The sequence below is a fragment of the Anoplolepis gracilipes genome, chromosome 2, assembly GCF_047496725.1.
Source record: "Anoplolepis gracilipes chromosome 2, ASM4749672v1, whole genome shotgun sequence".
Classification (NCBI taxonomy): domain Eukaryota; kingdom Metazoa; phylum Arthropoda; class Insecta; order Hymenoptera; family Formicidae; genus Anoplolepis; species Anoplolepis gracilipes.
The window spans coordinates 5,943,828-5,959,688 of record NC_132971.1 but is presented as its reverse complement, the minus strand read 5'-3'; the positions used below and the strand labels follow the sequence as shown (position 1 = coordinate 5,959,688).

Below are 15,861 nucleotides of genomic sequence, written 5' to 3'. Positions count from 1 at the left end.
GACTTTATCATAATCGTCGGATTTCTGACAACACTTATTAAATAAAGAAATAAAACACTCTATCCGATTTTATCCGATCATCCAACTTCCACGTGGTACATCTTGGATAATGCTAATACCAATTGTAATTATAACTTTTAAGCCTCAATATAAAAAGTACTCATTGTCAATAAAAAAACTTATTATAGTATTTTAAAAAGTTTTCAAGAGAGATCAGCTAAAAGTATATGTTTGATTAAAAATGGAGATTTCCATTTAAAGAGTTAAAGATAATCTTTACATGACCTTGATAATACTAATATGTTAATACACGTTAATAAATAAAAAGTGCATACATTTACTCTTTAAAAAGTATTATTGTGCATTTACAAATCTTGTATGTTTAACATATCATCCAACATATTTTATTATATTTTATATTTTATTTAACAATATATTTTTATATATTAAATAATATATTCAAATATTTTATAACAAAAATTTTGTACAAAAATCTCCTGATTATTAATTGGCAAGTTTTAAAATTATAAGTTAAAATGTCTAAAATTCATCATTTTTAAAATATTGCTTATTTTTTTAAATGGTTAATAATTCATTAATGCTTCAATTTAGATAAAAGCTATTTAGCAGACGAATCATATAATCTTCCCAAAAATTAACATGCTTTGCATACATCTGACGACAAATCGTGACATACTAACCCGAGAGGTGCGTTTTAGAATAAATTTAATAGACAGACACACACGCACACATGTTAACGGTGCTGGTCCGATATGGAACGATATGGGACGCATTTTAATTCGCTAAACATGGGAGAGGAGCTGGTATGCGACCGGGCATATAAAGAAAGCGACTAATTATGATTTCATGGCACGTAAATAATTGCACATCTATCATGAATATTGCACTGTTTTTTTTTCGAGCAGCTTATTCTAATATATTTTTTTTAACTTGTCAAGATGTTTATACAGAATACAGATTCTAATTATTTGCCTGTCATATAAATTTTTTCCAATATTGTGCACTTTTTTATAGTGAAATTATTCATTTAATTTCAGAAAAATTTTACTTTTTTTATATAATTGCAAATTGTGCATATCTATTAATAATATTAATTAAATCAGTTATTAATTATTATATATTATGATTCTCATAGTAATATATATGTATATAGAGAATCATATTTATTTATGTAATATTAAAATATAATAAATCTTTTTATTTAAAATTAATTCTAAATTTTTGGCAAAGTACTTGCATTTTCTTTTTAATCGCTTTGTTTAATATAAATTTTAAAATTTGTCAAGATGTTTATGAATGAAGATTTCATTTAACCTAATTTAATACGATGAATTAAATTTGTATGTATATATATGTCTTTATATTTTTAAATATTTGTAAGTTTAAATAAATTTTCCTTTTTTATGCTAATTTTTTTATACATATATTACTTTTCGTGTAACACTTCTCTCATTGCCTAGATCTATTGCGCAACTCGATCATGTGAGTTTAGATCTCCTTCAGGCTTACGCGTGTAGAGTGTGCAATCTCCTTATCACCATAGAAGTATGCCAAAAGCACTCCTAAGTGCAATGAACGAGCTCCACATTCACGACTTCTAGAACAGCGGACAAGACGATTTATTATCGCGGTGGCTTGTCAATAAAGATAATATGCTGGGGCTCGCATGACTGTAGCAAATTCGCGATCAATCGCTTATCAGCATTCGTTCTAATCGTCTATCACGGCTCGTCGCTTCTCACTGGGTGGTAAAAAAAAAATATAGAAATATTCACGAGAAGTGGCGCGCCCACATGCATGAAGTTTTCAGTCGAATCGCAATCGGAATGCAGCAAGAGCACCAGAAAAAAATCACTTGCCTAGATTGGCGAAGCTTAGTACAACAAGAATCGTAAAATGACTGGTCCCACTGACCTAGTACGGCATATGAGAAATATGAATGCATTTATACCACACCTAGAGATCTCGTAAACTCTTCTTTTCGCACTAGATTAAATTATTTGTGTTATCAAACAGGTTAGTGCTCTGATTATTACACTTTTTCCCCTTCTAGCTGATCTAAAAGTCCATTCTGTTATTATAATTTTTCAGTGTTATGCTTGTAAATAATTTAAATTTCCAGCATTTTTTAAACAATTTAGCTAATTCAAAACTGTAAAGTATAGAATATATATTTATAAATCTGCATATTATGTCATATATTGTATATATATATATATATATATATATATATATATATACATAAATTAATAAATTATTGTAATTCTAAATTAATAAATTCTCAATTTAAGTTTTTTTAACTTTTTTGAACACTTTTTTATAAACATTAATATTGTTCAATATATTTAAATTATGTTCTTATTTTTTTGGCTTGAAAATATATATAAATATATAAACCTTAAATATATATATAAATTTAGATCAATGTCTCAATTAGTTAAGAACGCTATATATGTATATAAAATTGTATCTGTTCGAAGACTAACATAATAGATTAAATTCGCGATTTATATGCATCATTCATTATAATTATCAATATAATACAGCTGAGCATAAGTATATTGTAGAAAAAAAATTATAAATCTTTTTTTCAAATTTATGTATTTTTTAATTAATTGTTAGTAATACAATTATAAATTTTCGAATTTTTTATTTTTCATAATAATTTTATGCACTTATATTTATAAAAACTGCTATCAGTTAAAAAACTGATCTTTTTTTCTTCATAAATTTGCTTTGACAAAATGACCCAAAAGTTTTGGCAAGCGTTCAAGCATTTAGTATTCACTATATGACTTGTAACTATCCCGTTTCTTCGTGTCACTCGATTACCTCTGTACCGTGATAATGCAATTCCAAGATTTTCTATATTTAAAGGTCGACCCAAATTGTGACGAAAAAGAAGAGAGAATCGCAGAAAACCCGGTTACGTTTTATTATTGATTCAATTTACAATTCTGAGTTTCCCTAAAAAAAAGATTTTTTAAAAATTAAGAGACTCCATCTAACGAATGCATTTCAGCTGTAATATTTGATCGAATCGATTAAAAGCAATTAATTTGTTTTGCAGTAAACCGTTTACTACAAAAATATATGTGTTTTACAACTTTTACAAAACATTTCTGTACATATTTATATGTACAGAATATGGAATATGTACGTGTAAGCAAACATACTGTAACAATAAAATTATCAAAACAGATAATCTGCTGCTTTTCAATATCAAGAACACTACATATGCTTTTAGAATTAGTTGGAGTTTCAATACAAAGAGCATGAGAAAACATATGTCGAGTTCATCATAAACCAAAAGAAAACTTGTTGAATCAGTTATTATTAATGCAATTGCTTATATATCGCCTCGTATATAAGTTTTTACCATTTGGAAATTTTGTTTAATACAAGAATTTCATAGCTTTTCTGATGTAATGTAAATTAAGAAGAATATTCCAGAATACGTTTATAATGTAACTAATGAATATTAAAATATATTTCTTTTATATAAATGCTAGACATAATAGGAATGTAATAAAAATATAAAAGATAGAAAGATTAAAAATGAAGAAAATTATATCAGTTCTGTAAATAATAATTCTGTTTGTAAAAAATTACTGAAGATATAATTACATTAAAATATAAATCCAACCTTCTTAAAAAATGTTCAAATATGTTTATTTGATTGACTTACTGTGTATACGTTTGTCCAAGTTTTGTAATTTTAATCATATTTTATTATATGTAAATTTATATTATATTCAACTTATTGAAATAATTGTTCCTAACAGATCATCATTAAATTAAGAAATTTAATAAATTATATCTTAAAAACAAAGAAAAATAATTTTTTAATTATTTTTAAATATAATACTTTTTACTTGAAAAATATATGATTGTATCGACATATAAAAACCGTGTGTGGAGATCAGCTAATAATATACAAGTCCATATTTTGCATTAATAAGTTTCTGCCATAATAAATATTTCTTGATGCTTTCTTACACTTGTACCATCTTTACAATTAGAAAATAGTTATATAATTGCCAATTCTACATTCAAATTAATTATATTTATTTTTCTTTCTAAATTTGTTAATTGTTGAAAAAATGCATTAATAAGTTTCTGCCGTAATAAATATTTCTTGGTGCTTTCTTACACTTGTACCATCTTTGCAATTAGAAAATAGTTATATAATTGCCAATTCTACATTCAAATTAATTATATTTATTTTTCTTTCTAAATTTGTTAATTGTTGAAAAAATGCATTAATAAGTTTCTGCCGTAATAAATATTTCTTGATGCTTTCTTACACTTGTACCATCTTTGCAATTAGAAAATAGTTATATAATTGCCAATTCTACATTTAAATTAATTACATTTTTTTTTCTTTCTAAACTTGTTAATTGCTGAAAAAATGCATTAATTTATTAATTCTTACGCGATGTCGTATAATCTTCCTGCTTTCGACATTACATAAATGTTTCTTAAATAACACATAATTTATCAGTTTAAAAATATTTTAAACTTACGAAATGTATGCACAAGTTGTGGGAAAAGTCTTATAAATAAAAAATATATGTATATATGCATAATACATATGTACGTGCATTTGATACTGGAAAAGTATTTGGCAGATGTCAATAACGTTATAGCATATCGCGAGGCACGTGCGTGTTAATGCCATTAGCGTGTTACGAGATGTGCTGATAATTCCATATTTTGTGTTAATAAGTTTCCGCCATAATAAATATTCTTCGATGCGGAAAGCTTGCACTCGTATCGCCTTTTGCAATTAGAAAATAGTTATATAATTGCCAATTATGTAATATTTAGAATATAATTGGAAGAAAAATTGTATTGCTTATTATGTATAATATAAACAACTGTAGTTAATAATTAATAGTTTGTATATAATTAATAGTTTTTCCTTGTGCAATATAATCATTAATAATTATTATAGTAAAAATAATTATATATAATAATTATAAAACATATAAAGCATATATATGTATAATAATTATAAAGCATATTCAAATTTAGTTTTTATATATATTTCTTCAGATATTTAAACATATAAGATAAAATGATACCATAGTATAATTCTAAAAATATAATATTATGCAAAAAATAATCAAAATTTTAATCTTCTTTTCGTATTAAACTTTGTTTTCAAAAAATTAATTAGTTTAAAAAAAATTAATTTTGAAAAGTAGTTTTTACCAAATATTTATTATATGTCATATTGTTATATATTTGCTATATTTGAGACAGAAAGAGAAACAGAGAGAGAGAGAGAGAGAGAGAGAGAGAAATTATTGCAATATTTTTATATATTATTGATAAATAAGCAAGTAATCGACAAAAGTGATAGAAAATAAAATTCACTGTTAATATACTATATTTTATATGTAAATTGTATATGATATAATATGACGTTAAATGCATCATTAAAAATAAATTCAACAGCCGGTATAGAGTTTCATGCGTTGACGACGAAAGAATTGGTTATTTCCGGTTGACAATTGCTATTCTGACTGATAACTACCTAACATATATCTGTTTATATTAGAAAATAACTGTTAATCATACGCACACTTATATATTAAATATTACTCTGGGGTGAACTCAGGAGGATATGCAATGTTCTTTATCCGTCATTTCTCTCACTCTTTTTCTCTCCTTATCTCAGTTTAAATCTTTATGCGTGAAATTTTTCTCAGTCCTGTACACCCATTATTACATCACACTTTAAATATATACACCGTCTGCTCTTTTAAAATATGTCTGAATCTTAGTTGCTATGAGTCATATAATATACATATGTGTTTCAAATTATTAAAAATGCGAGTGTAAATGTATCTAACTTTTCCTTTATACTATAAGTAATTTTTCATTTGTTCTCTTATACGTAAATTAACATGATTCAATTACATTTTGTTAATAAAATTAATTATTTAATTTTAAACAATTGGCAATAGCCACTATTCATTTGAATATTAAAATTATATTTACTTTAATTTGATTAAAAATTATCATATTATATCGTTTTTATTCTGCTAATAAAAATATTTTTTTCTCTTCATAAAAAATAATATAAAATAGAAATAGAAATAATTAAATATTAAAATATTATTAATTTATGAAGAATTCATAAATAATTGAAAGATATTAATCATTAAAAAGGTAATTTTATTTGATTTTTGTATACAGATGATATAATTTTCTTTTTGTAAAACACATAATAATAATTAAAATTATTTTATCAAGTTATTAAGTAATATTGCATTACAGAAATCATAGATATCTCAATCATGCATGCATCGATTTTGCCTGATAAATCACACTACCAATCTTATTTTAAAAAGATGCTACACGTAATACATATTTAATTGTTATTCAATTGTTATTTTTATAATAACAAAAAGAATTTAAAAAAGACTAAATTATCAGTTTCGCTATTATTTGTGATATCAGAAAATTATAATAATATTATATCTTTAACATATACGGTACCTTTATATTTTCATCGCCAACTACTGCGTATATTCAAATTATCCAAGTGCATTAGGCAATAACCATTAATGTCACAACTTATATTATTTTTAAGAATCAGTAACACATATCACTCGTGAACAATAATATTCTGTTTAATTTAACGATTTAAATTTATTTTAAATCGTAATTGCACCGTCACAAATTTTCTTTATGTCACTTCTTATTTTATAATTACACTTATCACTGCACATCATAGACTTTTTTTTTCATTATAATACGAAAAATCGAACGATTACTTTCGGCGATATACAGCCATGTTTTATACATTAAAATTATATGTATATATTAATAGTATGAACATTATGAAAACCCAGTCTTGCGACTGATTGTAAAATATTTCTACTCGTTTCCATAAATTTTCACCCGCGAGAGAACAACCACGTGGTGAACACTGGGACAGCCAAAGGGAGTCTCCGGCAAGTTTTACCCAGAACGTGGGACATTCAATGTGTGAGTGAGCACGTGTCACGTGGCCCTTATATATATAAACCTAGGTCACAAAGACTTAAGGTCACAATAGTGGGACTATTGTCGTGAGTACAATACTGCATTCGTATGTTGTAGTACGTTGATGGAGGGTAGTTCTTGGCACGATTCTCCATGGGGGAACTGGACCCTCGCACTGTGGATTAAACATCTGTCCAAGAGATTCCTCTCCCCTTCACTGCTCTCTGCCACTACTATCACCCGGCCCATTACCTTTAGATGTGATATATATTTTTTCATACTTCAGGACGTTTGACTAGACGTATTAGATATGCAAATTGAGATTTCAAAATAATATAGTATGTTTGCATTATTGTGTTCTACCTTCATTATCTTTGATTTATGTTATTTAAACAGTACGAACGATGAATATTTTTAAAATAATTCCGAATTATAGATTTTTTTATTTATTTTAAAATTTTAATATTTAATATTTTAAGTATTAAACATACCATTTTAGTTTTTTATATGAGCAACAGAAATTACAGTTTATAGAATGTTGCGTTTTCATCTTAAGTACATTTAAAATTAAACAATTTTTACTTGTTAATACATTTAGACTATTATTATTAACGCTTTTTAATTCGTTGTCAATTATCTATTTCTTGACAAAGAACATCTAATAATTGATCCTTCTTAATAAATTATTAAACAACTCTAATTACAACGTTGCACGTCGGTCCAACATGAGGGATGACGCATTAAATTAGCATTGCATTTCTGGTGCTCAGAATGACAATGTGTTCCATGCTTTTTTAAGTATACGTATTGATTTACATCACAATGTGACAATATTCAGAGCAACAATACGGTATATTGCAACCAGTTATTGATTTTAGAGAGAACGAGAGAGAGAGAGAGAGAGAGAGAGAGAGAGAGAGAGAGAGAGAGAGAAAGAGAGAGCGAGAGAGAGAGAGAGACAGAGAGAGAGAGAGAGAGAGAGAGAGAGAGATCAACTATTTGCATATTCAAAATTCAAAGCTTAAACGTTGTCGCTCTATATTGGCGTAATGTGCAATCACGATCATCCCGACTCTTAGTCCTAATTGCTGTCAATTGCTGCCAATTGCCGAGCAACTATGCTGTCTCTACAGTTGTAATTTGCGCTTCGTGTAGCAATGATATGCGAATCTCACGTAGCGTACGTAATATACGAGTTTACTAGCATATTAATTACAATAATGATTATTTTGGCGAGTAGTAAATTGATACAAACAAGTCTGCTAATATTTTTTTATTGCTTTGATGTTCCTCTTTCTCTTTTTCTTATAATAATTTTCGTTTAGCGAGAAAATATGATAAATTATATGCACATTGCAATTTTACATATTATTAGTATAGTAATAGGTTTTTGCAATATTTTTATAAGAAGTTCAAATTTATAAATTGAATTTAAATGTTCATAATTTAATTATTTTATTAAATGTAACTATATTTATAATATTAAAATATAACATTAGAAATAAATTGTACATAAATGTTTGACGTAATTTTTTTATATTATAATTTTTCAAAGAAACTTTCATTATATACTACAGATGCGTATATTTAGCTCTCCAGTTTTACTCTTTCTTTAAAAAAATATTTTTGTTTACAAAGGCAATGCTGCAATAAAGATACAAGCGTTGATCATACATATAAAATGACCTGTATGCATAATCTCCAAGTCATGAGCATGTATTATTACATCAGGAAGAGAACTAGCGGCCATGCAAGCGTTATCTTCCATCTACTGGTCAGAGTTTTGCAAGCGAATGAAATAACTGATGTGAAAAAAATTATTCCAAGTTTGAGGTGCATATCAGATTTTTGCAAATAAATGGTGTAAACCATAGTGTAAAATTTATTGTTAAGTCAGTGTGAATGTTTAGAATGACTAGAATGTGTTAAACCGGAAAGAGGTGTTCGTGTGATGTAATAAATTCAAGGATGATCCAACGGTACACCTTTCAAATTCAAAGACCGATAAATATGTATCTATGGCATTGATTCGTGCGGACTCTAAGCGAGTTTTGGTAAGTTGTTTCCTAGTCTATTCATCTCATTTTGATTTTGGTTTTAATAACTTTTTATATCTCTACCTTCTATTCGAGAGTAAAACGTTCGTATATAATTAATGTATGATATAATATTTGAATATTTGTATTACAATAAAATTTGCATCTTAATTATTTGTCCTTCTTGCCGTTTGGTAATTAGCATTATTACTTTGAGCCTATTACTTTTAATGTTAAAATTAAATACTCTTATATAATTCTATTATATAATGCTAAATATATATAAAAAAATATGCTTAAAAATAAAATAGCATGGTCAGCACTCAATCATTAAGTAAAATTATAACTTTTATTTTTATTACCTTTATATTTTAAACAAATTATTTTGTTTTTATAACTTATACAGGATGTCCTATAATTGGTGAAAACTTTACTAATGGCAGATTCTTGAGATCATTTGGAGATGATTTTTCCTCAGCGAAAATGTCAAGACATCAATAATTTTCGAGTTATAAGCGATTGAAAAAAAGGCGCTTTTCGCAAACTAAACTTTTTGGAGTTAAAAAATTACCAAAACTACATTCTTAAGTTAATTTTAGATAGAGTTTACTCTAATAAAATTTTAATTTAAGGCTTAATTACAATTAACAAAGATATATAATTACAATTAACGAAGATATATAATGATAAAAATTGGAAACTTGCAAAAAATGATGACGTCTCTCGATATTTTCACTGAGGAAAAATCGACACTAAATGATTTCAAGAATCTGCCATTAGTAGTTTTTCACTAATTACAGAACACCCTGTATATGTGCGTGTACAACATTTTGGCAGACATCATCCGGATTCTCTGACTCATTCGGAAATGAGATCCTTAAGACGTGTTAGGATCCATCTTTAAGGCGCGTACACACAAAGATTATAGAAAGAACTCATGTAAAAGAGCTCACGTGAATAAGTATAATCGATACTCGGTATGAATGAATTACGAGACTATTTACATTGGCCTTAACCTTTTAAAGAGCCGCAAGGCTAATTCATATGTATTTCTCTCTCTATTACTACATTTTCATATATAGATATAGATACATAAAAGTATGTGTGTAAGTAGTTTTTCTATATTTTATAGAAACACTATAGTAATAAAATTGTAATTTTTTAAGTAATTAATACAGTTTTTATATTATTAGTTATAATATCAAATAATTATATTCTCATCTGTCATTTAATATTATAACTAAATTTTTACTTTATTTATTTATATAGCAATAAAAATGTTTGCATTGTAGTATTGCACAAAATTATGTTTATTATTCAGATATGTTTAGTTATATCATATTTAAGTATTGTTTATATTCTCACATCCAAGCATCGACATGTATTATCTTTCTCTCTTTCTGTTATCTTATTTTAAAATTCAATTATTCTATATACATGTTGAAAGTCAATTATCTGACATTTGATGAATTTTATTAATTGCATTGAAATTTTGACAAATAGCTTCATAAGATTATTGCTTCTTAAATTTCTAATTTTGTTTTTTTTTCATAACTAAGACTTTGTGTGAAAGAAGCTTTAAGGGCGTGATGTATACGCACGGGGAGTTAACAGCTGTGGTCGATAGTCCACATGACGCTTTTTGCTCTTGTTGAGATGTGGAGCTATCGATTTTATCGTGCTATTTCACTAATGAATGGATGAATATTGATTAGAATTCAGCTTTGTCATTTCAATAGTTATTAACTCATTCCTATTTCTGTTGACAGTTCGCTAAAAAAAATGTTTGCATTCTCATCATAAATAATCATTGGGTCTTAAATAATGCTTGTCAGTGTGCGTCTTCCAGTCATCATTACCTTACCAGCAAGAATTCCATGACTGATGATTTCAATCATAACTCATCAGTGTATGCCATGTAATTCTTATGAGAACAAGTGGAACTGCTTTTTCCTTAATCATGTGCACAAATCATTCAAATTGAGATATTAATAACCTTCTCGAAAATGTTACATCTTACCGATCAATTTATTGAAACCTTTCGAAAAGATTACATCACAATTATAATATTCACATATGTTACAGTGAATAAATTTAAAAAAGTCCTGACTGTTTCAAGACTTTATCCACTATAATATATGTAGAAATCAATATGATAAAAAATAACCTTTTTGAAAAGGTAAAAAATGTTTTTCGCTTAAATCAGTTTTGTTATAATTTTCTGTAGCTTTTCAATATCAAGATAACAGAAGTAATATTTCCTCCTTGATAATTATGTGACTAAACAATGTGCATAGTAAAGTATATCTTTATGTTGACGCGACAAAAAGTAAGGTCCCCAAAATAATATAGGACGACGCGTAATAAAACATGAGTTTAACCTTGTGATGTATCAGTGCAGCGGTGCCAAAAATAGTTCGTGTAAGAGGGAAAAGATGTTGGATACAGACGGAAACCACTGGAAAGTTTATAGGATTTCCTGTAAAATCGTTTCTTTAAATACATATTTAAAATATCCATACGGTTACATATGTTCCTTTTTGTATGGATAAGACGTTTTATTAGTTTATACATTTTTCTCAAAATCCTAGGTATGTATTTTCATCAATTTTTACTACTGTTTTAGTAAATGCTTTTCCTATAATGTGATAAATATTACGTTCTTAATGCATGTTTATAGAAACTTTTACAGGTAAATTGTTAATTTTTGTTTTCAGGACGAACTTTACACAGATTACAAAAATTTTATTTTTGTTCTATTTTTTTCTACTTGATATGATGATATATGTAGTGTCCAATTGACAATAATTATTCAAATTGTACATATGATATACAACAGTCTTGCGTTTGATAACCGTGAAATGCATCGAAAGTTTAATTTATTGATATTATATGATTTTATTAATTAATTTGATTAATTGACGTTATATCTTTTATTGGCAAAATATTTCGCAAATACATTATTATTATTGATATATTAATTTTTTCGCTTAAAAGATTGTTTTCTATCGTATTTTATGATGCTATTGAAATAATCACAAATACATATACATGTATATTTCTATATAATAAATTTAATTTTATTTTGTAAAAGATTGCAAATGCATCTATAACATTAGCACATTAAATTCAACCAATAAAATTCTATAACGTAATAATTAATACTCTGATATCTTTATACCATTTCGCAAGAAGCTAAAAGAAGGCGGAAACGAATTGCATGTACGCTGCATTGGACAAACTTCAATTGTTCAGTTTCCAATGTCGAGTATCAGCATAATAAGACAATAAGCAACATAAGACTACATGTAGAATTCGCGTAGGTAGTTACTGACATTTTCAAATGTCAAGCTTTTTCATAATGCGCTATTTATCATTTGGATTGCTATAAACTATACATTTGTGTATTTATGTCGGATGTTGAGCAACAAGAAAAAAGAATCTCATAAAAAAATTAGTTTTAAAAAATGAGATTAGTTAGATTCCAAATTAAATCAATTATATTCTGATAAATTACTATTAACATTGCTGTGTCATGATTCTGTGATATATTCAATTAATAATATTATTGCGCTGTGTCGATGACACTTTATGCTGTAATTTAATTTTTAAATGACTATTTAAGACATGATTGTATAATTATATTTTATTATATATTATAATTATATTAATTTATATAAATTTATTTTATTATGATATAAAATCAAATAAAGCAAAATACGTTGATTAAGAAATTAATTAAAGAGATACTTTTCTATTAACAAACACTTGATTTTCCGCACTTGTGCAGAACAATCAAACTTAACGAATGCTTGTAATTAAATATCCACGACACATGTGACAGTCCATTACCACAGATTGCAAATATATTATATAAATGCACGCGTGCATTTTATCGGATCACCCATGTGTGACAATTTAATTACTATATTATCTAACTTCGTTAACAACTTAAGCCATCTTCAGTTTTAGCACGTATTCGTTGAAACATATTGATAAATCTAATTGTGTTAGCTTCATATACTGAGTAGTGTCAATCATAAAACATTAATTTAAAATTGCAGAAAGATATGCATACAGTATATTTTGAAATAAAAAAAATAGATCAATCAAAATTTTATTTATAATCAAAAATACTGACAAGGGTTAAACAAAAATGTGAAAAATAATAATGAGAAACCTAAGCTGGCATGTTGACAATATATATAGGAGAACGATATCTATAGGAGAAAGTTCTGTGAGAGTTAGTGTTTAGAGATAGTTTCAAATCTTATCTTATGATATATGTAGATTTGATTAGAGAATATTTCCTTTGTCGTAACTTCCTCAAATATTTTCATTGCTTTTAATTATAAAAACATATTTCTGAGAAAGATATTAATTAAAGCAAGGAATTTTATAATCAATAATTCTTATAAGTCTCTAAATGTATGAAGATAATTGTAAAGTTTTTGTTAAATGCCTAATATTTCAAAAAATAGGTATAAGCATTCTTAAGTATCAAAATATTTTTTATAAGAGTATTATTAATCTGTTTCTTAATACAATAACTTCTTACTCTAACATGATTAAATAAATACTTTACAAATATTTTATTTTTATTTGCGAATATATATCAGAACTAAATATGAAATATAGTTTATAAAGCTTATAAAATATTCATTTTTTGATAATTTTATTCTAATACTTTTATATAATTTTCATTTTTTTTAATTTAAAAAAGCTTCAATAAATCTTACAATTTCAGAAATTGTAATTAAACAAAGTTCTTGTGCCTTTATGAAGATATTTATCTTTATGGAGATATTTAGAGCAAACACGATAAATAAGGAACATTCTGCGTACTCTCTGCCTCACGATTAAAACGTTAAGAAAGAAATAAGCTCAAGAATTATGAAAGAAGTACAAAAATATAAAAAAAATTATTACAAATTATAATATGTCATTAATTGTTACATTAAAATAGTATAAGGAAAACAAAACTGATCACAACGTTATTTTTATTGATATCTTTAGTATTATGCTGTAATAATGTTAAAAAACATTATAATAAGAATTATAATTTTAGATAACGTATCATATTTATTTTTATAACTAGACAATAACATAAGTATCTCGCCGGACAAGGTAACTGCCTTACTAAGCAGAGGAGATCTAATTGTAATTTAAATATTTTAAAAATATATAATATTTTTATTAATAATATAAAGTGTGTATGTATTATAAACTATGTATATACATGTTCTAATTTTATACGTTATTTTGAGAATTTTTAATGTTTAAACATTGCAATACGATTTCTTTATATATAATACATGCTTTAGAAAAGGCTAGGTAACATTATTTCATTTTTCATAAAATACTCAGTTAATTCTATATATTTAGTAAAGCAGCACCTTGTTCACGGGACAAATGGCTGTCTGAAATCACGAAGGGATCATAGAACCTTACCAGGTCTCCTATAGGCCGCGAAATATGCAAATCTTCCGATCGCGCCGGTCAGGACGCGCCGATCAATAGGGAGCAAGAAGGCACATGTCCCGGTGGCTTCTCACACCATGGTGGTCACAAGATCAACATCGTGCATTTTCGACAGCATCGCCCGACGACATCACGCGTCGTCAGCGAGCTGAACGAGCGGTAGAAGTTTCAGCGCACCAGGTCTCTATTGTCGACGTTTCAAATTAACGACGCGACTGATTCCGCTGCTTTATGGGAGAATTTATGCGATCATAGGGTGGAATCGTGGCAATAACGATGCCGACGTCAACGATGAGACGGGACACGCAACGCGAAAGCCGAGAAAAGTCGGGACACTGGCCTGACATCGGCGGGACCGTCGACCCGGTGCAGAGGCTTTTATTACACGACGACCTACTGCGCCGACGTCACAACGACGTCGACGTCGTCGTCGTCGTCAAGGTGACGCGACGGCGCGCGCCGGAGCCTTTTCTCATGCGCGCGTACCGGCTGAATCGATTTCTCGAATCCAACTATCGAGATATCGAGATGCAAAATGAGTGTTATGGCGCGAAACTTTCGAGCATGTTTATACATGAAATGGGCATTAGTTATGTAGATGTGCGAAATATATTACAATAATAATATTAACATAAACTATATATTGTCTAAAGACGACTTATGAGATTAATAGTTGTTATTTAAATATTGTTTAATTATTATTATTATACATTATATTTATATAAAAATAATATAAATTTTCTTCGTAAATATTTTCGAAAAAAATAAAGACGTCAAGCTTATTCGTTTATACAATAAATATCCACAATAAAAAAATGATGAAAACCCATGAAACGTATCCAAGTCGAATTTCGAGATTTATATTCGTGCACTTTTTAAAGTGCAATAATATAAATCTCGAAATTCGACTTGAATTTTGAAGTGGCAAGTCAAACTTAATGTTCACTGTATTCATCTTCGAGAAATCATCTCTTAGTACGTTGTCAAGTTATTTATTAACAAAGACAACTTATATGAAGGGCTAATATTTTGTAAAATATCGTGATTACTGAAGTGTAGACTCATCTTTTAAACGGTTATGATTATTTCGTTAATTTGTTGTTTCTTGTATTGTTAATTCAATATTAAAGTTAATATATACTACCTTTTAAAAGAGTGTCATTAGTTTTTGCGTAAGTGCTTGTAAATGAGTGACAGTGCGAAGATGAATATCAAAATCATTCAGAAAGTGCACCAACACTATATCTCAAAACCATTAATTTTATCTCTTATCAATTCTCTCTATTTTAATATACAGTATATTTTATATAGGATGTTTATATAA

The 15,861-nt window shown here is 27.2% G+C and overlaps 1 protein-coding gene across 2 annotated transcripts in view; it reads right to left on the bottom strand.

Annotated features, from left to right (window-relative positions):
* Daam (disheveled-associated activator of morphogenesis-like protein) overlaps positions 1-14,940 on the bottom strand; it is a 43,792-nt gene extending 28,852 nt beyond the window's left edge. The window contains exon 1 of one of the 2 annotated variants that reach the window (XM_072911122.1): positions 14,508-14,940. The gene's annotated coding sequence lies outside the window, so the exon portion shown is untranslated. Of the gene's footprint in view, positions 1-6,531; positions 6,816-14,507 lie in introns of those variants that run through there. The other variant, XM_072911123.1, reaches the window with a different exon arrangement.
* Positions 14,941-15,861: the final 921 nt, after the last annotated feature.